Raw genomic sequence first — 25,458 nt, 5'->3', positions numbered from 1 at the left:
CTGAGTCCTGAGCCTTGAATATATCCTATTCCCTGTGAGAATAATATAGTTTCAGTACTCAGAATTTGATATAAAACTAAGCGAACGTGGGAGCTGGATACTAAGGCAAGCTTGAGGCGTAGGTTTGGGAGATGTTAGGTACCGAGTTGGAGAGTCATTATGTTGTTACTGAGGTGTGGGTGTTGAGTATATCTCCTGTGCACTACAAGAATATAATCGTTTGCCAGTACCAAAAATAAAGTTTGAGACTAAGCTACATTGTGTTTGTAGAAGATAGAGGAAAGACAAGGGAGGGGAGAAATATGCTTTTACTAAGGTGAGTGTTGGGTATATATATATATATTTTTTTCAGTACGAGAATGAAATTGTTGGTTAGTAGCAAGAATACAATGTAAGAATGGAACCAAGGCACTAAGGGCAAGCTGGAAGGAGGAGGGGTATACTATTCTGTACGAGAATAATTTAATTTGCCAGTAGCGTGAGTATAAGCCATCGAATCATTGAAGGTACTGATGTAGACTGTTTGTGTGGTTTGGGTTGATCCCTATGCCTCACACAGTCATAATGAGACGTAATCGTACATCGGTAGTCATAAACTCTTTCGATCAAATCTTGTTAGCATTTGTTCCTTGAAAGCAATTTAAGGATTTCAGAGAGTACAGGACAAGGCTGTGGTAGAGAGCATATTGGCTGTTATTTTTTTTTTTTTTTTAATGCAAGGACGAAGGAACCAATGGCCATTAGACTGCAAACTGTTCCATCCAAGTAAAAAACAAAAACAAAATAAGAGAGAGACAAATTCAAGATTCGTTCTGTCCGAGATGCCTGGACACATTGCATTTGAAAGACTGGAGATCATAAGCTGTAGGAAGTACAGACAGAGGGAGACAGTTCCAGAGCTGAGCAGTTCAATACATGAAAGAATGGGAGTAACGGTTAACTCTTGCATTAGAGGGTTAAACAGAAAAGGGATGAGGAATTCTCGCTACACCGGTGCTATGCATTCGCCGTAGTGGTGAGGGGATGCATGCGGACAGTTCAGAGGAGCAGTGACCATTGAAGTAGCAATAGAAGAGAGATAAAGATGCAACAGTGCGGCGCAGAGACAGAGGTTGAAGGGAATCCGTAAGAGAAGGAGAGTTAATGAGACGAAATTCATTAGATACACCTTGTTGAGAACAGCTGTATATGGGGAGCCTCCCCACATTTGAGAGCTGTACTCTACACACAGGGGCAAATAAAACCCGCGTATAAAGACAACAACTGTGCATGAGTAAAGAAGGCACAGATTTGGTTTAGAACACCTTATCCCTTGGAAACAGTTTTTACAAGAGAGGCAATATGAGCTTTCTAAGATAAATCCCGAGAGAATGAAACCCCAAGTATGCTTAAAGATAAGGCAGAATTGAGTTGGAAATTGTTAAAAATTAGAGGATGCTCTAGTGGAAAATTTTGTCGAGTTGATAGATGTAGGAACTGAGTTTCTGATGCATTAAAAACAACAAGATTACTTTTACCTCAGTCAGAGATACGAGCCAAGTCAGACATTACGTGTACCATAGCTCCATCCCTTGTTTGTTGAAGTAATTGCTGAGATGGACGCTGCGTGAAGCGAATGGAAAATTGAAGAGTGGAGTCATCAAAGTATGAGCGGATAGGGTTAGATGTACAGCTTAGAAGGTAACTAATGAATAAAAGAAAGAGAGTTGGTGATAGGACAGAACCCTGAGGAACATCACAATTCATAGCTCTGGAAGAAGAACGGTGGCCGTCTACAACAGCAGCAAGAGAACGACCAGAAAGGAAGCTAGAGATTAAGGCACAGATAGAAGTTAGAAACCGCAAGAGGCCAGTTTGGATGTTCAAGATTTATGCCAGACTCGATCGAAAGCCTTTGAGATGTCAAGTGCAATGGCAAAGCTTTCGTCAAAGTCCTGAAAGGAGGATGACCAGGAGTCTGAAAGGTAGGTTAGAAGATCGCCAGTGGAGCGTCCCTGACGGAACTCATACTGACGATCAGAAAGAAGGTTGTGATAAGAAAGATGCTTTTTTTTTTTTTTTTTTTTTTTTTTTTTAAGAATAGACTCGAAAAGTTTTGAAACACTGGATGTTAAAGCTACTGGGCGATAATTAGAGGGATGGGAATGGTCATCCTTCTTTGGGACAGGTTGAATGAAAGCAAACTTCTAGGAAGAAGGGAAGATGCAAGTTGACACAGACGAAAGAGTTTACCTAGGCAGAGTGTAAACACAGCACAGTTCTTGAGCACAACAGGAAGGATCCCATCTGGCCCATATACCTTGATAGTACTGAAGCCAGCGATGGCAGAAAATACATCAACTGAAGAAATTTTTATTTCAGCCATGACGAAGTCTGAGGAGGGAAGTAACAGAGGAACAGCATCGGAATCGTCAAAGGAAAAATTGGAGGAAAAAGTTTTTGCGAAGAGATCCGCTTTATCAGTAGAAGAAATAGCTACAGAGCCATCAGAGTGGAAAAAAAGGAAGGAAGGATGATGAGATAAGGTTTTTAGAAAGATTTTTGGCAAGGTGCCAGAAGGAGCAGGAAGAATTCGAATTGGAGAGTTCAGAGCAAGTAGTATGAATGAAATTGTTATTAGCAGAGCGAAGAACAGACTTAGCACGATTCAGGGCTTAAACATAAAAAAGATAAGATTCAGAGGTGGGTTAGCTCCGGTACCTTTGGTAGGCCTTGTCCTTGTGTAGACAGCATTAGAACAAGCTCGATTGAACCAATTTTTTTTTTTTTTTTCGCATTTGTCATGGAATATGAGAAAGGGATATATGCTTCCATGCCGAGAGAATAATCTCCGCAATGTGCAAGGCATATTCAGATGGCTTTCAGCCATGGAAGCAATAATCATTCCGAGGAAATTCATAGATGTACTGCCTGAGGGCTTCCCAATCAGCAGCTCAAAAGTGCCACAACCGAGGCTTCTTAGGAGGGTCCACATGCCATACTGGAGCGATAGGACAGGTTAAAGTGATAAGTTTGTGATTGGAGGAGCCCAACGGAGAGAAAAGATTAACAATATAAGCAGAAGGATTAGTTGTAAGGAAGAGGTCAAGTATGTTGGAGCTCTCTCCAAGGCGGTCAGGGATATGGGTAGGGTGCTGTACAAGCTGCTCTAGGTCATTAAGAATAGAAAAGATGTAGGTTTGTTCACCAGGTGGATCAGTGAAAGGAGAGGAGAGCCAAAGGTGGTGGTGAACACTGAAATCTCCTAGAATGGAGATATCAGAGAAAAGAGAAACTGATAGGACGTATTCCATCTTAGAAGTAAGAAAGTCGAGGAACTTTCATAGCCAGTAGAATTAGGGGATAAGTAAACAGCACAGATATATTTAGTCAGAGAATGACAGGACAGCCGAAGCCAGTGAACAGAAAATTCAGAAGATTCAAATTCAGGAACACGAGAGCAAGGTGTATAGTTGCTTTGAAATGAGTATAAAGAAAGTAGGAGGATACAGAAAAGGGTTTGCCATCAGTCGCCTCAGACAGCTGAACCTCAGTTAGGGAGAGAGGATGAGGTTTAGACGAGAAGAGGTGGTGTTCAGTGGAGAGAAAGTTGGAGGAAAGGCCGCGAAGGTTGCAGAAATGAAGAAGAAGTGAGTCTGACAGGCATCTCACTTGGTCGTCAGCGGGAGAGGCGGATGGTGGGGGCTTTGATTGCCCTCCCCTCCCCTCGCACCCCTGGGGACTCCGAGGCTATGAATTGAGATTTTTTTTTTTTTTTTAATAGTAAATGTAGTGTTTAATGTGCATGCAGTTTGGAGTTGACAGAGGAACTTGTATTGGAGAATATGATGGCCTCCTCTCTGTATTACTGAAACACTGAAAAAGTTCAGCAAAAGAGGATGGTCAGACGACAATCTCGAGGGCTTATGAAACGGAAGCTCCAGTTCTCCCTTTCGTCAGCTTTCCATCCATCTTGGGACAACCCTCTGCTTGACTGGTGCAACAGTCTGCAACGATAGAATGCCCGACTGTCACCTGATGGTTTGCGATTCTGTCCCTGCACAGTACAGTGGATAAAAGTTTGTTAACAGGGCATATTAGTTTGTCTTAATATCTGACAACGAATATTTCAATTTTCATTTTCCTAAGTCTCATTTTGTTGGATCTGTATCTAAATACCTCTATATTAGACACTGCAGGACCGGACCTTCCCCTTGGAGGGAGAGTGTTAGAACAAATTTACCGGTCCTCATGCAGCATAATGTACGAATGGGAAAGGGGTGTTTGTAGGATGAGCGATGAATGTGAAAGCTGAAACATTGTAGCCATGTTTCTATGCGTCATCGGTGGAACCGACAGGGTATGAGCACATGCAAGTTTTTCAGGGGACATACTGGTAGCACCCAATTCAAATGTCTGCCACGACGGGGGGTTCGAACTCTATACTTGGCGCTCTTGCGTCTCGGGATGAGTACGCTAAACACACAGCAACCCAAATGAACAGCATACTCGTATGCAAGGGAGAGGAGCAAAGGTCAGTGTGGAAAGGTGTTGTGCTGTGATATCCTGCTGAGGTGTGATCTTGATGATGATTTGCTTTTTATTTTCACAACCTCAGGTCTTATCGGGAAACTGATCGAAAGGAGGCAATGAACTGAAAACTTGGGGCTAGATTTGCATCTGCAGTTTGTACAGGAAAGGTATATCAACCAGAGTGGTGTGAGCTGGAGAGAGGAAGGCCTGAAAGCTGAGGCAAGGACGACATGAAGGAGATTTAAGCCCGCTGCCTCCATGATTAAGGCGCCTTGCTATAGACAAACAGACAGACAAACAGACAGACAGACAGATAGATAGATGGATGGATATAGACAGAGAGATAGATAGACTGTGCGAGGGACATTAACTCTATCAATCCGGTGACGGCTATTTTATTCTTACTACTTTAAGAGGCTTTTACTTAGTTTAGGAGAAAAGTTTCCAAATAAGGAAGGTAGATATAACCTTCATGAATCTTTTTAATAAGAGAGTTCTTTCCTAATTAGAATGATATCGCTTCGTAGCAGAAAGAGTAAAGATATTAAAAAAGTCATCGAACTGAAGGGAACAAAAATTATTATCTATATCTACCGAATCTCACTCCCCCCTAGAAAGCGACTGGCAACAGACAGAGGGCTGAAAAGGAACAGTGTTCTAAACCGGATTACGATGAGGTACTGAGGTTAGACAACTAGGTAGCAATGAACTTCTGTCGTTCCATGTACTTTCAGGGCACCTTGTAGGCTTGAAATTTGTGAGAATTATGTGGGGGAATAAAAGTAATAATAACTGTAACAACAACAACTACAACAGAAACAACAGTAATAATAATAATAATGATACTACTACTACTACTACTACTACTACTACTACTATCAATAATAATAATAATAATAATAATAATAATAATAATAATAATAATAATAATAATAATAATAATATTAATAATAAAAATTAGAAGAAGAAAAAAAGAACAGTAACAGCCAATCCCATATTAGTCTCATCATAGTGTATGGGCCCGAGGTTAGACTGCCATAGTCAAGTACAATTGGGAATATGACAAGATCTCTTCCCAAATGACAATTCATCATCGAAGATCTCCAGTCACCTATTTGGGATTGACCCTACTGTACGTGCATGACTAGACTGTTTCTTCGATTTTGGTACTCTGACCATAAGACCACCAGGAGAAGGGAGGATACAGATGGCCTGGCACAAGGTTATAGTGTATGCGTGCTATACCACGTTTTGGAAGTCTCTAGTGCGTCTTAGCCTAACTAATACACATCATCCTCGCCATACTTTTTACATTCATATGGGTTGGGGAAATCTGAAAATTACTCCTTGATTAAACTGGGGAACAAGAATTAGAATATTCCAGTACCTGGAAAGGGACTAAGTGACATTTCTGAAGTCAGCCTCTTTCAAAAATAGAATTCTAAAATGCTGGAACGAATAAAGAAGTGAAATATTTGTAACTGAATAATGTATCTAAATTGAACTCTAAATACAGTGTACGTAGTCGAATACTGGTGCTTATACAGTGGCTTTACTGTGTTCTCGTATAGACTTAAAGTGAGGACTATCGCGTGCAGAAATCCAGTGTCCTGTGCCACACTGATGATAGACCTAAGCTGGATAGAGAGTGGATCTTACACGCCTTCGTCTACGGTTTTTGTGATGCAAATCATATTTCCACTTCCCTCTGTCAATGTTAATATGCAGTATGATGAAGAAACACATCCACGTACAGATGCCCCATACTTAGATCCTCGGTGTGAGTACTTAACTTTAGGTTACTGAGTTTACACCAGCGCTCACTTAGCGCTTTCACCAATAAATGTTCCCCCTCTGGTAAAGGTAATTGTCTGCCGGTAGCAAATATGGTTAAATAAGAAAGATTCCCAAGACTCCCATGACACTGAATAAGTTAGGTAGAATAATTCTTAGCTTGTTTAGAACGAGAATGGTCTCCCTTATACGGAATGAAATGGTTTAACCGTAGGCAGAAGAGTATGACAATGACGTCGTCGTACTGAATAAGTTAGGCATCAAGGCTGCTCCAAGATCATAAACTGACAACTTTTACTTAACCATTTAATATGCCCTCTTCCTCCAATGATTTACCTTTACTGAAATCCTCCTTGTTCTTCTCGACCTAAGTTGTCTGCTACTTTCACGTAATCTTTCGGCTGTTCTCAGAGGACTGACTTGATCAGTGAATTAACTTTTTCCTTATACGTATCCAGATATGAACACAGACTAAACAGCCCGTTTCCATAGGCTCAACGGTCCTCCTACGTCACACACTTTCATATGTCACCACTTTCAGGTAATCTGTTTGCATTTCTTAGAAGACATACTTTTATTAAAACTCCCTATATGTTTCTGCTTTCAAGATATCAGTCGCTCTTTCTTAGAGAACTTACTTTTACTAACCTTCTTTCGTGTTGGTACTTTCACGTAACACATAATCAGTCAACCTTTCTCATAAGACTTTTACTGAAACCCTTCCTCCTTGCTCACCGCGACCTAACGTGACCTTTGTGTCGGGTCGTGTACGATAACCCAGTCCCGCCTCTGGAATTACCCGCGTCCCTCACAGGCGGGTCACGAGCAGGCCCAGACCAGATGCGACCTTTTCTATAATGATGATTTAGAAAGCCGTATCGTGTTTCCTCAACTCTTTCAGGCTCTTATGACTCACAGATAAATACCTGTAATATCTTCTGGCACTAGCTGCATTTTGTTCTTGCTATGACAGGGGTAAACTCATCAGTATAGTTTCATTTTATTTTTTTTCCAGTTTATTTTTGGTACCTACTGCCGGTTTCAGTCAGGCTAGACTTTTCGAATCAACAGAGCCCAGTTGAGTTATATCACCTTTTGTGTGATAAAAATTTTGAAAACCACATGATGTTTCGTTTAGTACATTGTCGTTTTATTTACAGCTTTTGTTTGCTGTCTACAGCGTGTTTTATTCAGACTAATTTTTCGTGCATAATTCGTCCATTTTAGATCCAGATTATTTCATTCAGCTGAGGAACACGAATATTCCAAGAGTTAAGCTACACAGTTATGACCAATCTGACCACCTGAGTTTCCCTCACCTAAACAGAACCATCTTGTGGAAAGCAGAATTAGATGACTGGGCCAGACAAAAGAGTTCAAACAGACTTTATAAACTTGGCCGATTCAGATGAGTGACGTACTGTTAAATAACGATAATATTTCAGAAGGTTGTAAGGTATTACCTTGAGGGGCTGTGTTTGATTTTCTTTGTTAGTCGTGGATTTTTGTTTTTTCCTGTCAGTAACGGAGGTGAGAAATTCGAAATGCACCCATTTCAAAAATCTGTGAAGTATAATGGGTTTCATAAGTTTGTTAAAGCTGAGGCTGAAGTTGCACTGATTATTTATTTATTTATTGGTTAATTTATTTATTTATTTTGGTAAGTCTAATGAATGTAAGTAAAAACCAGCATTTGTTTTACATTCACATGAAATTATTCTTTGCTTACATGAGGTCCATGGAAATAAAAATAATAAAGGTACTCCTGGTATCAAGGTATCCTGGACTTATTTGAATAAAGATTTTAAGCTTTTTATTTGTCCCAATACAGTTAGCTATAAAAACATTATGCTCAAGGCAAAACAATGAGAGTTGAACCCTAATTCCTTTTTACCCTATTTTTTCTTAAGTCTGAGCCACACTTTTCAGGCTTACCAAACCTTATCTGCTCGAGTGAGATTAATTTATTGGTCAGGTCGGGTCCTCACGGCTCCCCCAATCTGACGCCTCCTGACAAGTGGATCAGATTAGGAGAAGTCGACTTTTAAGTACGGCCCTTAACAGCATAATTTATCTCCGGGCACTTGGATCTCACGCTACATCTCATTACTTCTTGTACCGGTGCTGGAGAGGGAAGCCTTCACATGGTAGCACCGATGGGAACAAAAGGTGAAGCTGCCTGGTTTTACAAGCGCTCCTATCCCCAGAAAGGAGTGATAGACTGCAGAAAAGAAACTTTTGCCTACACTGAGATGAGCTTGGAGATGAAACTGTTACTACTACTTCTGCTACCACTACTACCACTACCACCACCACCACCACCACCACTACTGCTACTACTACTACTACTACTAACAATAATAATAATAATAATAATAATAATAATAATAATACTGCTGCTGCTATTTTTTCTTCTTCTTCTTTTCTTTTACTAAGGGAGATTGGACCGAGAATCTTACACCGTCACTGAGCTGCATGGGGATAATCATGATGGACGCTGTGCTAAGAGGATAAAATTTCAGAGAGATGTGTTGAAGAACATGGATACAGTTCATATCATTGCTTTTTTGTACCGAGGAAGGCTGGACCGGGCACCGCACTCCATAAGAAGGCAAGACTGGACACTCACAAGGAATGCTGTGTTCAGGATTCGGGATAAATTTTGAGAGAGACGTGATGAAATAGATACATCTCATTCATGAAAGATATGGAGGATCCTTAAGGAACTATATAATGTCGTCCAGAAGCAGCAAGAATATAAGAGAAAAAACATCGACATTGTACTGAGAAATTACTGTAAGTTTTCCTGGAAGTAACCTTCAGTCTGAGAGGTACTCCTTCAGTTGAACTAAATCGTCTGGAAATAGCGAGAATGTAAAGGTTTCGTTGGAGTAAAGAGGCCAACAGGTCTTTTTCAGTTCCTTCAGACAGAACAGAACAAAATAATGTCATCCGAAGGTATACAGAATAAAGGAAATATCGTCACTGTAATTAATGAGGTTAATATTTTCTTATAATCCCACAAGCCAGAGGTTTTCTCGAAGCTAGGAAAAAAATGTCTGAAACGAACCGGAACAAGAGACAAGATCGTCATCGTAGTGAACGAGTGACTAGTTCTTTGTTACTTTACATTCAATGAAAGAGGTCTTGCCTGAGATGAATATAACCCTATTACTGCAAGGGGACTCTCATAGTGAAATTAAAAATCGCTTGAAGTCTGCATTAACAAGTAAAAATACTATCCTTATCGTGAAGGGATTGAGTCATTAGTCACGGTTTAAGACTGGTTCGGCCTGCTTGTCTGCTCTGTTTTGATATTTAGCTTTTTCAGACACTAAGTTAACCAGAATGAAAAAAGAAAATCGTCCTTGTAGTAAAGTGGTAGTTTCAAAAGCATTCACGCTAAAGCAGAAACAAGCCGCTTGAAGGCAGCTAGAACCAAAGAGAAAACATGATCATACTTAAGGAATTAGTAGAAATTTTCTACCTTTACACTACGAGAAACTTTGTTTAACTCTAGGTAACAACAATGAAACAAGAATGGTCGTCCTCGTCGTCGTGAAGGGCTTGAGTGAGTCGTCAGTGAGGGGTTAAGACTGGTCCGGCCCGCTTGTCCAGTCTAAATGCCGATCTAGCCACCATAACTAACGACGTGTGAATCACCGGTGTCACACGCCACCTATTCCCAGTCATCAAAATTCCTCACCCAGCGATATTATCGGTGGTCCTTCACACCTTTGTTTTAGAGGGCTCGCACGCACGCACGCACACAGACACAGACTCATATACATATTATGTATGTATATATATATATATATATATATACAATATATATATATATATATATATATATATATATATATATATATATATATATATACAATATATATATATATATATATATATATATATATATATATATATATATATATATATATATATATATATATATAATATATAAGGACCCTCTGTGGTACAGTTGTAGAGTGTGTATTTTCTTACACGGGAGAACGAAGGTTTGCTCCCCGCCAGGGTAATAAACTGTGGGAGCGTTCTTCCGGCCACGTACTGCTTTGGTGGACATAAGAGGTGCTGTGGTTGAATCAGTGTCGCATACTATAAAGTATGCTTGCACCCAGTCAGCTTGCACGGGCCGATTACACTTCGTTCACAGATTACACACACATCCAAAGCCACTCCAGTATTACTGTACAACCACACTTACAAGCACTTCTTACCATACATACTGTACAATCTCTACTAGACAGCCTACGCCACTTGGTAAAAGATACATGGGGTGTACCGTCCCCATTTCGGTCGGGATAGGCCGGTCCATGATATCTCTCTCTCTCTCTCTCTCTCTCTCTCTCTCTCTCTCTCTCTCTCTCTCTTTATATATATATATATATATATATATATCTACCTATACTATATATATACTATGTATATTATATACAGTATTGGCCAGCTCCATGCTGCCCTTGCTGTTAGTCGTTTTCTTTCTTTCTTGCTTGCTTAATTTTGGTAGACACTTCTACCCTTCGGAATCAACCGGTTCCGACCAATCTTGGACACAATGACCAGCCTATGACATAGTTGCGTCAGCAGGGTATTGGTTGGTAGACAACTATTCGTTACCTATCAGCGGCCGGCTTCTAACGTTTTGAGCTGTAGAAGCTTTACTAATGGGCGTAGAAGGCTTTTACTTCTTTAGGCGTATTATTGAGGCCATTTCCAATCGGAAGTGTGCCATCAATTTTTCCCCTCTCTCTTCTAGTTTTAGAGTGGCAACCCTAGGAACATTGGCCTCAGCGTCTCTAGAAACCAATACTGGTTTTCAAAAATTTCCTCCTTGTTCCCAAGCAGCTCAATGGAATTGAATGAAAGTTTGCTTGCTTGTAGTCACTGACTAGTACTACAACTTTGGATTATACTGTACATCTATGTGGCATATTGGTCAGGTCAGGGGTCAAAGGTCATCAAATGCGAAAAAGAGTGAAAATAACTAAAATCAAGACTATGCTCCCGCTAAATGCTAAGGCTCCAAAGAATAAGCCAGGGCCATGATTTTCAGATGACGTTTAGTGTCGAAACTTACTTCCAGTCGGCGGCACCACCACTTAAATGTTGTACCTCTGATGGGCCATTTCACAAATTTCAAGTTCCCAAGCTCCACAGTGGGTGGATGGAATCGAATGAAACTGCATGTTTATGGACGTTAATGAGAACTACAAGTGTGCTTGGAACATGCATGACCTACACCCGCATGGTCAAGGGTCAAAGGTCAAGTGCAGAAAATAGAAAAAGCGCGAAAATTATGACATTGCTCGCACGAAATGCTAAGGCTCCGAAGATTATTAAGCAAGGGCCATGATTCTTGGACGGAATGTAGCACTGGAGTATCTCCATATAGAAATGACTTTTAGTGTCGAAACTCACTTCCGGTTGATGAGAAAGCTCGGCCTGCTTAGAGCTGGCCATAGTCCCCTACCGGCTTGAATATTTTATATATATATATATATATACACATAAGAATCCACATATACGGCACACATTCCAGGCCAGAAGCACATTGCCATCCATTACGCGCGCGCGCACGTACGCACACACACACACACACACACACACACACACACACACACACACACACACACACACACACACACACACACACACACACAAACACAAAGACGCTCATACAAACACATACACACAAACATATACAAACAAGCACATGCAAATACAAACACAAACACACAAAAGCAAACACACAGACAAGCTGCTTTTCAACATTCACTATAACCTCAATAATCCATACATACCCACGCGAAACACCCTTATATATCCAGGTTTAACACAATCTTTAACACACACACACACACACACACACACACACACACACACACACACACACACACACACAAAGATGTCACTATTCAAGACGACGGGTCCCTCACCCCATGAATTTGTTCACCCTGCCTTGCATATAATCTTTGGTAGCAACACTACCCAGCATCAGTCCCAACCCCATCCACCGCCTTGGTTATTTTCCCTGTAGTCTGTTTGCGTGTAGACTGCAGTGACGCTGTTGCCTGGGTGTCCGAGGTCCCAGCCAATCAGCAGGCGAGGCTAATGACCAACCCTTATCAGCTTATCAACACGAACATTTTGATTAATATTCTCCCTCGGTCGGAGTGTCGTGTCGGCCCTTATCCAACGCTGCCAGGGGATAATAGAAATCATTTAATCTTTCTGGACTCGGACTCCTACTGTAGGGAAGCCATATACGGTTCCCTTCCGAGCGAAATAAGTCTTACTGAGGGACACCGCTCACAGCTTATACAGAAGCCGGAGATATGGTCGCCCTAGGATGGGTGTGGATGTGTACTGGGTGCGAAGGTGTGTGTGTGTGTGTGTGTGTGTGTGTGTGTGTGTGTGTGTGTGTGTGTGTGTGTGTGTGTGTGTGTGTGTGTGTGTGTTTCACGCAGAGAAGAATCTGTAGACGTACCGATTGGGTATGTATATATTTTCTACAGACCGAGTGCGATGTAACTGAATGTATCTCACTTATCCACTTTCTCTACAGTATGTGTGTTACTGACCTTGCTGAATATTAATAAATGTGTAGGATACGCCTTTATATAAATATTCCTTGTGGTTACGTGAGTACGTACTGTACATGCATGCATTCATTTATATATATATATATATATATATATATATATATATATATATATATATATATGAATAAAGTGGATGTGGTACTGTATTATATGTGTTAGTATGATTGTGAACTGTGGACTGAGAAAATCTCTGGCTAAATAATTTGTAAGAAATTCTGTGTGTTATTCATTTCCCAATCAAACTCAAAACAAAGGCAGAATACCGGATGGATATACTGTATGTGTGCTCATTGTGTGCGAGTGGTTAGAAGGGTCTGGGGTGTGGGATGAGGTGTGTCTGCGTGTTAATTGCAATGACAGGGACATTGTTGATGGGTGTGGGTCTGATTGAGGGAGCACAGCTACGGTTGCAGTTCTTTTGCCGTCTCAGAGCTGACGAAATATGAGATTTCCAAATCAGCCTGAAGTATTCATGCAGGGTGACAACGTTCTCATCTCGCTTCATTGTTTCAGAACGACAGACGTGTAAAAGGATTGTTAAACGAAAATAAACAGTTGCAAACATAATTACTGATCCACTTCGTAAAAAAATGATATGGCAAAATAGTGAACAATGGCTTTCGAAACTCAGTAAGGCGATCTCCGGAGCCAAATAAACTTTGGAAAGTTATAATCCGAAATTCTTTGTTCACGAAAAAAGGAATGAGGCGTTATTATCGTATGAAACTGTACAGTTTGAGAATAATTAATTCTCTTACTCTGCCTCTTAACTGGTAAAGTGTAATGAAAAAAAAAAAAAAACTACCTTGTAATATTAAAGCTGCGTTGCAGCAGCTGTAATCTCGGTTTATTGTTTCGAAACACAAGTATATGAAATACTAACCCCTAAAGTACGATTTCCGACATAAACACTGTTTCACTTCATTACGATAAACTGTGTAGTCAACAATGTCTTCCTAAACCTTGGCAGGTCATCTTCGGAGCCCAGCCCGGCATTTCAGATTCTTTTTTTTTTTTTTTTTTTTTTTTGGGGGGGGGGGAGGATTCATGTTAACAATGGAGACATTCTCCGCAACTCTGCGTGTACGCGGCAGGAGACAGACGTGGGCGTACGTCGGCGTGATTCTGGCCTTCACTGGTGCATAAGGATATGGCGAACTAATTAACCAAACTCTGATGTCCAGGGACAAAGGACGGGGTGAGCCGACTTTCTCGCCTCCTTCCTTAAGAAGTTTAGGTAACATACAGTTAAACTGGATTACTTCTCAAAATTCATCCTTTCCTTACACTCAGGGTGAATGTGAGGCTGGGCAGTGTGAAGTAGTATTGTGCTGTGTATGGGAGACTTGGCCGTGCGTGGTGTAGCAGTGTTTGGTGTGCCACTGCAAAGTGCAGCTGTGTGAGGTGTGGTACTTTGTGGTGTGGCAGCACTAAATGCGTGCGAGATGAGGCAGCGTGAGGTATGCGTGTGAGGCGTGGTAGCGTCCTTTACTGCACAATGATTTATCTAACACCATGCTTATTCTTTCTGCACATAGAGGGAAAAAACACAAACGCGCATAATGAGAGAAAGGTCGATGGCATCGGCATGATATTTCACTGGAGAACATTGAGGAGAATGAGAGAGATAGTAAAAATAATACCCGAAAGCGCATCAGTCCCGAGGAACAGAACAAAGTTATCCATTTCAGTTCAACAATGGGTGATTAGAGGCTGGAATGAAGTCGAAATGCACTCGTATTATCTCTGGCGGTGAAATAACATACCGGGGTGTAAATGTGACACTTGCCTCCCGTCAAACCGCATCGAAAAGTGACAGGCGGACGTCGTCATCACATGGGTATAAGTTACAAGTAAGATATAGTTAACAAGAGGACAGGATGGAAAGGGGAAGGAGGTGGGGAGGGGGAGGTGAGGGCAGGGGTACAGGAGGAGAGGGAGAAAAAGCCCCATCAGCGTCCATTACCCCAACAAATTGACACCCTTTAATCAATAGATATTACGGAAGGGACTCGGGTAGCGGCGGTCCTGATAGTGGTTCGTATCTCGGCCGTTCGTGGTGGGGGAAACTTGGCCAGCTGGTTCGTATCTGGCGGTGTGGATGCGGGGCGTCGCCAGAGATACCGCAGTCACACTCCCTCCCTGTCACTCAGTAATTATCAGCTCTTGGCTCCTACTCATAAAGGATCTTAACCAATTTTTACGATGAAGAAGCCCCCACCGTAGTTAATAATATTTTTCATATCACCCTATTTACTTGCATCATTTCACGTTGTTAATCACTCTAATTTGGCTGTGAAATGTTGTACAGCTGTATGAATGAGGATGACGGTATGGGCAGGAAATCATATAAGCAGCTTAAGCTCACGAGTCTTTATAAATACGTCCTTTGGTTCCTCTTTCCTTCCTTCCTCTCTCACACGCAGGCAGAGGTGCGGAGGTGGATGTGATGGTGAGGGTAGATGAGGTTGGTAGGGGTAGGAGGGGTGGTGGTGGTGGTGCTGGGGACGCTGGTATAGTTGTGGTGATGGTGGCCGTAGCACTGGTCTGGTAGTCGTGGTGATAAACTGGGAGTGGTGACTGCAATGGTGGTGGTGTTGGCCTGGTCTGACGTACAATTACCCTGTACTGTGAAATATTGCGACTAGAGATTTTTGTCTTGGATTTTTTTTTTCTACGCCATTATCAGACTCCATTATTAAGAAGTGCCCCTCTGGTTGTTACGAAGCCGCTTTTTTCCATCATATGTCAGTATTTCCAAACACTGGTCTGGAAAATAAGAAGGCAACATATGAATGGAAGGTGCATGAATGGTATTGTCCATGCGACCAACCCTTCTCCAGAAGATGCTGTAAGTAGCTGATTAATTTCGATCGGTAGAATAGTATAATACAGTTTCGGTAGAAAAGTATCTACACTTCTGCTTGCTTGTCATAGATTAATACACTCCACTTTACCAGTTCAGTCAGCCAATGTTATTTGTATTTTATTCTTGCTGCTACTTGACACTTATATTGGAGAGAACCCTGGAAGTAAAGGAATTAATGAAGGCTATAATTATCTAACTCACCCAGTTTTTGAAAATCTCTCCTGAGCCGAAAAAAAAAAATATTCTAGAGAGCACAATAATTAAGTGGCAAATAAGTCATCTGCTTGAAAGGGTTATCGTATCACAAACTGTCAGTTCGGAAAGGCCCCATCCCGCCACCGACTATGCTGTCCTACACCTGTCTGCCTCATCGTAATCCTCTCCTCCTCTTCTGGCTGTCATCGTCCTCCTCTCAGTACCATATATTCGCAACCTGACGTTGTTACCGATGACAGTGAAGGGCCTGAGAGTTTTGAGATAAGGAACTACAGTTATAAAGAGAAAGAAACCAATTTTTCATTGCTGATGGAACTCTCCCCGCATTGCGACTTTTAGGATATTCTAAGGAATACCATTATGCATGCGTTTTAGTGACGCATTGATTTAGTGCTTTCTTGCTATATATTTGTGCATACATTCATTTATATCAACTTGACAGTTTCAGGTGGTCATTTCCTTTCACAGCACGCAATGAAACCTTCGGGATGAATTCTTGAGAAGTTTCACTGTTTTGCAGAATGCTGATTACGGATGAAGAGAACAGTGTCAAGAAATACCGTTCACAGTAACATTAACACCTTCAATGCGTCGACGTCATTTTTCTGTTTCTTATTTTCTATGTACAGACGATTTAATTCAGTTGGGAGAGCTGCTCCTAAGTGAAACCGAGAATCGAAGATATACCTAACTTCTCCAGCTCAAAAAATTTTCTCCTGAATAAAAGTATGTGGAATTAAGAAGAACGATGTTGAAAATTCCGCCATCGAAATGAGGTGGTTAACAGGATCAAATAGTAACGCAGCCACCACGACCGCTAACCTTCGCGCAGGCTGGCCGCTCCGGTAGCGAGTCGTCGTTTTCAAATTTACGCATGCCACAAATGGACAGTTTCATTCAGCTCAAAGAAAATTACTTGTCGTTAACAGTACAAACCAATTGCTTACTTCTCATTTTTAATCGGAGTACCACAAATCTCGGAAGGAACTGTGGTAGTGAATAAGTTTTGGAAATATCTAATCTCTTCAGTTCGACAAGTCTCCTGTAAGATGAATAAAGCTGTCTGGAGATAACAGGAATAAAAAGTATAATACATAATCGAATGTAAGCGATTAAGGAATTATTGAAGGCTTTATTTAATCTCTCTAAATCGAAAAGTATCGTCCAAGAACATAGTTCATTCATTTTACTTAAGCACCAATTTTTGTTTTGGTGCAGCTTATTTCCCTTAGATCAGTGTCAGAATAAGTAAGTACTATAACTCAACTTCCTCTCGACAGCACCTCTTCATGTCTAGCACCATATTTTAGTGTTAAAACTCTGGTACAGCTCACTATTTAAGATGGTGAGTGGGCAATTTCACGCCTAGTGAAGGTGAACAGAGCATAGGAAAACTGTCTGGTGGTGGCAAGCCTAAAGTATCCATCATTAGGCTACTGTGGCTTTGTTAGAGCTTATTTTAAACCCATGACGCTGGCTCTGTTAAACAGCAAAGCTCCTCATTCTCAGACACATCGCCAAAAAAGTAAATAAATAATAACAATAATAGTAATTCTTAACCTTCGTGTTGCTCTGGGTGTCTCCAAGAAAGAAAAGAAAACGCGCTTTATAGCAGCCGAAACAAAATACGAAGTCGTTATTTACAGCCAAAGTGTTTAAGTGGATGGAGCATTTGTAAATCTTATTCTTCCTAAAAAAAAAAAAAAAAAAAAAAAAGAGCTTTAGAGGCTTATCAGACTGAAGGAGCTGGATATAGCCATCATTAACCCCTTCACTACAAAGCTGTTCTATGCTGAATAGACCCTTGGTGGCATCATAAAAAATTAAAAATTACATCCACAGTCTGCAAGGCTTAAAAAGTATTAAAAACGTGTATTTACTCATTACAATCACTGCATTTCATTGTAATAACAATTCCATTAGATGATTATACTCATTGATTGTAATTCAACCCTAGTATTGGAGGAACTGGTGCCGGGGACAAACGCCATCATGTGGTGACATCAATATGGCCGGGCAACTCCCCTACCTGGTTATACAAACGTCTCTCAGCTTCGTTCCTTTCCCTCCACTGGAAGATGGTGAACTACAGGAAGGGCAACTTAAGCCGGCAGTCCAGATAAGGCTGGAGTTACAACCACTGCTGCCATTCAGCTCTGATGCTGATGGTCTTGATGAAGGAAATACCTAAAAAGTCAAATTCGAAAAGTCTTCCTTAACTGAATGAAATCGTCTGGAGGTAGCTAAGTAAAGTACAGATGTCATCGGGGTGAAGTAGTCCAACCCTTCACTACTAGGGCGTTCGCAGAAGCTGAATAATATAGTCTAATAGCGGGAAGCCTGAAAAAAGATGGTGTTCTCAGCTCCCACAGTCCAAGAACATTATTTATATATTATTCTGGCTAACTACAGGTGATTTTACTCGGCTTAGGAAAGATTCTTGTCAGTGAAGGGACTCATAAGCCTTCATTAACCCATCAAGAAGTAGTGCAAAGCAGAGGCGGAATGAAAAGGAAGGTAATATATAAAAAAAGGTCAAAAGGTTCAATGCATGTACTGGATCGTCGAAGGCGAGTAAGGGGAAAGAAAATCGTGTGCGGGTGACAAGTTGCTGTTGGTGATGATGACGTGGCCCCAGGTTTTTCTGAAATGTGAACCCTGTGGACTGCAGGCTTAAGACGTTCTGCAGCCACTATACTCCTTTCCGAGGATAGGGAAGCAGTCGAGGGACGTTTGTAAAACCAAACGGTTGAGCCCCCTGGCTATATCGGTTCTACCCCATGAAGGCGCCCCTCTCCAGCACCTTGAGATTAAACGAGAAAGAGAAAGTAAGAGGAGGAGGAGGAGGAGTAGGAGGAGGAGGAGGAGAAGGAGGAGGAGGAGGAGGAGGAGGAGGAGGAGGAAAATAGTCTGGAGATAGTAAAAAAAATATAAAAACAAAAGGTGTTATCGGATTCGACGGGTTAACCCGCTCCATCAGATGACATTTATTTTATTTATGTCTTAAACACCACCAGACGATTTTACTAACTGAAGGAGAATGTGTTTGAAGTAAAGGAGTCATATACAGCTTACACTAATCTCCTTCAAAACAGGAGATTCTGCACAACTTGAATAAAATTGTGTAGATGTACCAAAAATAATATATAAAGTATATTATCGAACTAAGGGAGTTAAACAAGGTAGAGTAGCATGGAGGCAGAATGAGGAGCAGGAAAATCGTCCGAAAGCAGCAAGAATAAACTATAGAAAAAATAACTGGATTCAGGAGATATCCTGGGCAAAATAAAATTGTCTGTTGATAGGAAGCATAAAGCATAAAACTAAGGTATCGCAGTAGAAGAATTAAACAGATTAGAACAGAGAGAAGGATGAGAAGGACTAGAGAGTTGGGGTGGGTAAGTAATCGTGTTGAAGGAATTAAATGGAGTAGAAAGTAAAGAAGGGAGAGGATGAGAAGAACAGAGAGGTGTAGGAAAAATAAACGGTGCAGAACAAAGAGAGGGAATAAGGAGAATTAGGAATAAGTACTTCATTTTACGAAAGAAATAGAGTAGAATATGAGACGAAGAAAGCAAAGGGGTAGGCAGGAGTGGACAAAGTAAAATCTAAAAGTACATCATTGTCTAAAACGGAGTAGAACAGGGAGACGTAGGTGGCGGAGAAGGAGAAGGAGGAGAGAAGGGAGGAGCAGGAGTGGGCAGAGTGAGGGAGGGGGTCCGGTCCGGTGGTGATAAAACAGAAACTGGAGAACACAAATCTGCTTAATTGGATGAAAGACAGTGTTGGGTTCACAGACATGTAGCGCAGCGGGATTAATGCCCCTCTTAATCTGCGAGTGTCGAGCCCCATCCATTCGGGGATTTATATGTCTTCTTTGAGGAGGGTACTGCTGGTGGATGTGGTGGTGGTTGTGGTGGTGGTGGTGGTAAGATTTAGGGTGGATGTGAAGAGGATAATGGTTTTTGTTGTGGTGGTGATATTTAGGGTGGTAGGGAGGTGGTTGTAGTTGTGGTGGTGGTTTAATATTTGTGGTGTTAGCTGTGGTGGTAGGGATGATAATGGTGGTGGTGGTAAGGTAGTAGTGGTTTTTATTGGCTTAATATTTGTAGAAGTGCTAGGAATGTAGGAATTAAGACGCTTGTGTTCAGGATAGTGGTTAAGTTGGTGGTTGTGGTGGTGGTTGTGGTGGTAGTGATGGTACAGTAGTTGTGATGATGGTAGTGGTAGCACTGGGAGTGTAGCCATAGTTGTAGTGGTTGTGGTGGTTGTTGGATTGATAGGATTCATGGTTGTCGTGGCCAGGATAATTAATTAGTGGTTTTGGTAGTGGTTGTGGTTGTATCGGCAGGAGTGGTAGTGGTGGCAGTAGTAGGAGTGGTAAAATACATGAAAAGTATTGTTGCTAGGAAATGATTTGGAGATTTAATTGGTAGTTGTGAAGGTAGAGGCGAAAGTGGAAGTAGTGGTGTACGCTAAGGTTTTGTACCTGTGGTTATAGTTTTATGAATCAGTTGGCAATTGTAGTGCTGCAGCTAGTACAGTACAGTGGCTAGTGACTGTGGTGGTAGTCATGGTGGTAACGGTAGAGACGATTGTGATTATGGTTGTTGTGGCTAGGATGATGTTGGCAGTGTTGGCAGTGGTAAAGGCTCAGGTTTTTGTGTGCAGTAAGGTGGCTACGGTGATAGTTGTGGTGATAGTGGTTACGGTTGTTGTGGCTAGCATTATGTACTACCGTGTTGGTAATTCCTATTGCAGTGGCAGATGCTCATGTTGTGGATAGTAAGATGGTTATGATGATAGTTTTAGTTGTGGCCCGTTGGAACTATTAAAATGATTCAATGAATGTGCTGGTAGCTCTGGTGGCAGTAGTGGAGGCTCAGGTTGTTGTGGCTAGTACACTGGTAGTTGTGGTGTGGTGTTAAAGTGGTGGTAGGGATAAAGTAAAACGGTTTAATGGCTGAGCTAGTAGTTCTGATTATGGTAGGACTGATTGCAGTGATGGTGGGTGTAAATGGAGTGATGGCATTATGATGTACTAAAAAAGTAAAATGCTATTGATTGGATGAAAATGATACAAGAAAGACCAGTATGACTCCTGTAGAGACAGGGCATAATGATTTGTTTATGCATGATATGTTTTATAGTGAGATTTCTTTGCGCTGCAGTTTTTCGTCAGTAGAGAATGCCATCTTGAAGACTGGAGGCTTAATGGTGGAGTGAGAGACTGCTGAGGTTAAAGATAAAAGTAACTTAGGGGTGACTCCACCTTTATATAAAACAGAGTTCAGTAATCTTTTATCTACTATTGGCAAATACTTATCAGTGTGATCTGCTTTGTGTAGGTCGAGGCTATTGGGAAAAACGCTTTGCTTATTCCTTTCCATTCTGCTCACTTATTGCGGATTGTGTGTTACCTGTTTGGGCAAAAGGCAATATTTTTTTTCCTCTTCTGTCGATCTGGAAAAAACGAGGACACAGATGAAAAAAGGAATCAGGACACCCAGGACCTCCCCCTGTCCTGAATCTGCCACTGTATCTAAGTTAAATAGGATAGTTATAAACACTGTGTTAGTGGATAATAGCAATTGGCTAGATCCCCACCGTGGCTTAATGTATTTCTTAACACACCTTCAATGATTAATTTTTCATGTTACTCCTTAATTTTTTCTGGTTAGATACTGATGCACACTACGTGGGTATAACAAAGACATAAATAACCGTACATGAATGTGTAATGTGCAAAATAAATCGCTACAGGGACAGTGCTACGAAGTCTCCTGTGACAGCAAAAAAACAGTTCACTACTTGTTGATATATCTGCTTGGATGGTGGATGATTAGATCTGTATTTAGAGATCTAATCGAGCACTTGCAGTTCTCGCTGATGAGGTCACGGGCTTCAGGATTCAGTAATGATAATAGATTACTGAAGATAGTGCCGGTAGTTAAAACTTAGCTCCATCGCTGCCATGGAATCACTTGGGTTATTATGCAGGCTAAATTCAGACTATATATTTTATTTAAGTATGGGGTATTGGTGCATTGCAGAGTTAAATGAGACACGTTTCAGCATTCTGGCCACTTTAGTTCCAGTAGGCAAAAAAAAAAAAATTGTAAGCCTGAGTACAGAAATACGTGGAATTTATAAATTAAATTTATAATGGAAACAGTTGTGACAGCTGCAGTGATGGAAGGTAATAATATTTTCCGTGTTGGTGGCTCACAATCTAATGCAAACATCAAAAGAGCTTATGATATTAGCCATTGAATTCGAAAGCGTATGCAGATTCAAAGTACCATAGAAGTGTGTATATATTTTTTAATTTGAGTCCCACACAACGCCATGAGAAACCCCTTCTGTATGAAATGTTTCCCGTAAACTGAATAGCATTACTGGCGTCAAAACACACACACACACACACACACACACACACACACACACACACACACACACACACACACACACACACACACACACACACACAAACCCACGTGAGCACGCACCCACATACACAAATTATTAAGTAAAAGGTAAATTCACATTCATTCTACATAACAAAACCCTTAAAAAATACTATCACCTTTGCGCCATGTATGAATATCTTGACTGCTAACATTATACGCATCTCCCTCATTAAAGTATATACAAAAAAATCAAACTAGCTAACAAACTAAATAAATACATTCATCCAGCTGTGAATCCACCGTGCATACAGTTGAATAAGTAATTGCTTCAAGCTTATTTTCCTCTGGTAATCTGTCGGGTCATTAGTCTCTGCCAGTCTGTTTCGTCTAAGAGCGAGTCAGGAAACCGCAAGCCAAATCGGTCACTCCGAATGATCTGGTACTCGTAGGGGCGGCGGCCAAGTGGAACCAGCCGTGGACTGGTGGTTTCATGGTCGTGTTTTTAAATTACATTTTACTTATCACCAGACGAAATTTTGTTCAGCTAAGGAGAGATCTTTTGTAGGCAAGGATATATATATATATAAACCCTTTTCTTCAGTTAGTGTCTCTAAAGCAGATTAAAATCGTCTGGAGACAGCAAGAATAAAATCACGAATGACATTCTCTGGTTGCAGGGAATAATCTTTTGGGTGGATAGGGTTTATCTTTGCTACGCAAAATCATGTGTGGTTAATCAGAATAAAATACTTTAGTGCTTCCATCTCAGTGATGGAGTTAGAGTCTTGTTTTAGTATATTCGTTCCATCTCTGAACGTTTTTACTCAGCTCATAATAGAAAATTGTATTGAAGAGGTTAATGAAGGTTATCTCTAAACACCCCTAATTCGATGTCATTGTATCGAAGGGGTCAAGAGGTTAAAATCCAGCTGTCGCGGTTGCTAATCTAAAGATCTGAATTTCGATAATGTAGCCTAGTTTCTATTTACTCTTGCATAAGGCCAGCTGGTACGTCATTAACCTTAATATTATCATAGGTCAATTTTTAGATGAATATCATCTGATGTTAGCTTTAAATATCGCCATTGTACTGAAGAGGTAGGAGAAAATTCCTAACTCCCTGCAATACCAGGAGTCTCTCCTGTGCTGAATAAAAGTATCTAGTGATGACATTGTGGTATTCAAGGGGTTATTAAGCTATTGCTAATAAGATTGCAATGGCAGAAATAATGAATAATAGATCCAGGTTATTATCACAGTTATAAGATTGATATTTGTGTCCAACTGATCTTACACAACACACACCACCATATCTTGGGAACACCTCCGTTATAATGGATTTTTATTTTTACATATGCATACTCACGTCAATGACTGCATGATTTTTGATGAGTCTTTGCTATGAGGTAGGAATAAGCCTTCTCGGTTCCTGGTCAAATCTACTTTCTAATCTGACACTCAGCCATCGTCAGGTTAGCAAAAAAAAAAAAAATCGCACAGGAATATCGTCACCAGTACTTGAATAAAACAGCTCTAGCATGAGTTCACTATGGATGGAGGGTATTAGCTCTCAAGCGGTGATATATGACGGTGTATCGAAATCCCTGTTGAGAATATGAGGACTGAAGGAACGCGGAGAACGGACTGGCTGCTCGATGGCCAATGTAGAACCAGAAAAAAGAAAGAAAGCAGTCAGGCTCGTAGGAACGTGATGTTGCTGCCGACTCACTGGCTGAATGCTGAGTCTTGAACACGTCTTCCAAGTCAATATCCAGAGGCCGATACACAGGACTGTACTGTTCTCGGTTAAGGAGACTCTTCAGCGCCTATTAGCGATTTCTTTTCCATATTGCACCTTCTTACTCAATTCTTACTTACGTGTCATTTACGTCTTTCTCGTGTGATGAAAAATACAAATAAAAACGACCTGCCACACACTTAAATTAACTGGTAAGGATGATATGCTAGACAGCCTCCCAAGCTGACGAGAATACGGGACTGTACAACACTAGTGAAAGACGACATACCACAACCCTATTTGCCAACACCACTCTGTCTACTAGCATCTCTACACTACCTGCCTACACACCTCACCGTCCTATCAACTCAACCCATCATCAGAACACGACTTACAACTCTGCCTACCAACTTCTACCTGCCAACAGTACGTCGTCTACCAACACTTCACAACGAGCCACTAAGTCCAAGTGCCAAAACAACAATACGAACTACCTTTAACTTCACCGTCCTTAACTTTATTAATAAAAAAAGACATGACCTACAGTAGCAGCAACCCAGCCTAACACCCTTACAAGCCACATCTTCCACCAACACTCCCACCTTACTACTCTACCTACCAGCACAACACAACGTACTACCAACCCTACCAGCCACCCCTACATGCCAACACAGCTCACACCATCTACCAACACTCCCACTCTACCGACTTTAAGCATCAACATGACTTACCACCACCCTACGTACCACTCATACATGCCAACACAACCCACAGCTTCTACCAACACAACCCACACCATCTACCAAAACAATCCACACGAACTACCAACACACACACTCTACCAACTCTGTGTACCAAAACAACTTATCACCAGTCGTACCTACCACCCCTAAGTGTCAACACACACCACACCATCTACCAACACCTTCAGCAAGCGGCGGTGTCCTGGGTGTGCGGGAAGGACGTCAATGCAGGCTGACGGGGAGAGGGCACCCGTCGCCGCCTGTCTCACGTGACAACCACAATGTGCCTTTGTTTTTTGTCTCCCCTCTCACCCACCTGCCACAAGGTCACCTTCCTGGGTACCCTTCTGGCTGCCTCTCCGTCGGATGGGGTTAGAGGGCACGCGGCAGAGGTGCAGTCATGGAATCAACTTTTTTACAGTTTTGTTCGGAGATTATTTAGCGAAGCACAGCTAAAGTCTTAATTCATTTTTCATCGATGATGTAATTAATATCATACTCCCACGGGACAAGGCAGAAAGGGAGTGTCACGGAATAAACCATCTTCACAATT

The sequence above is a fragment of the Coenobita brevimanus genome, chromosome 70 (genome assembly GCF_032717465.1).
Source record: "Coenobita brevimanus isolate Jiangsu-jjx chromosome 70, ASM3271746v2, whole genome shotgun sequence".
NCBI lineage: Eukaryota > Metazoa > Arthropoda > Malacostraca > Decapoda > Coenobitidae > Coenobita > Coenobita brevimanus.
The sequence above is the reverse complement of the archived record's forward strand: the minus strand, read 5'-3'. Positions refer to the sequence as shown.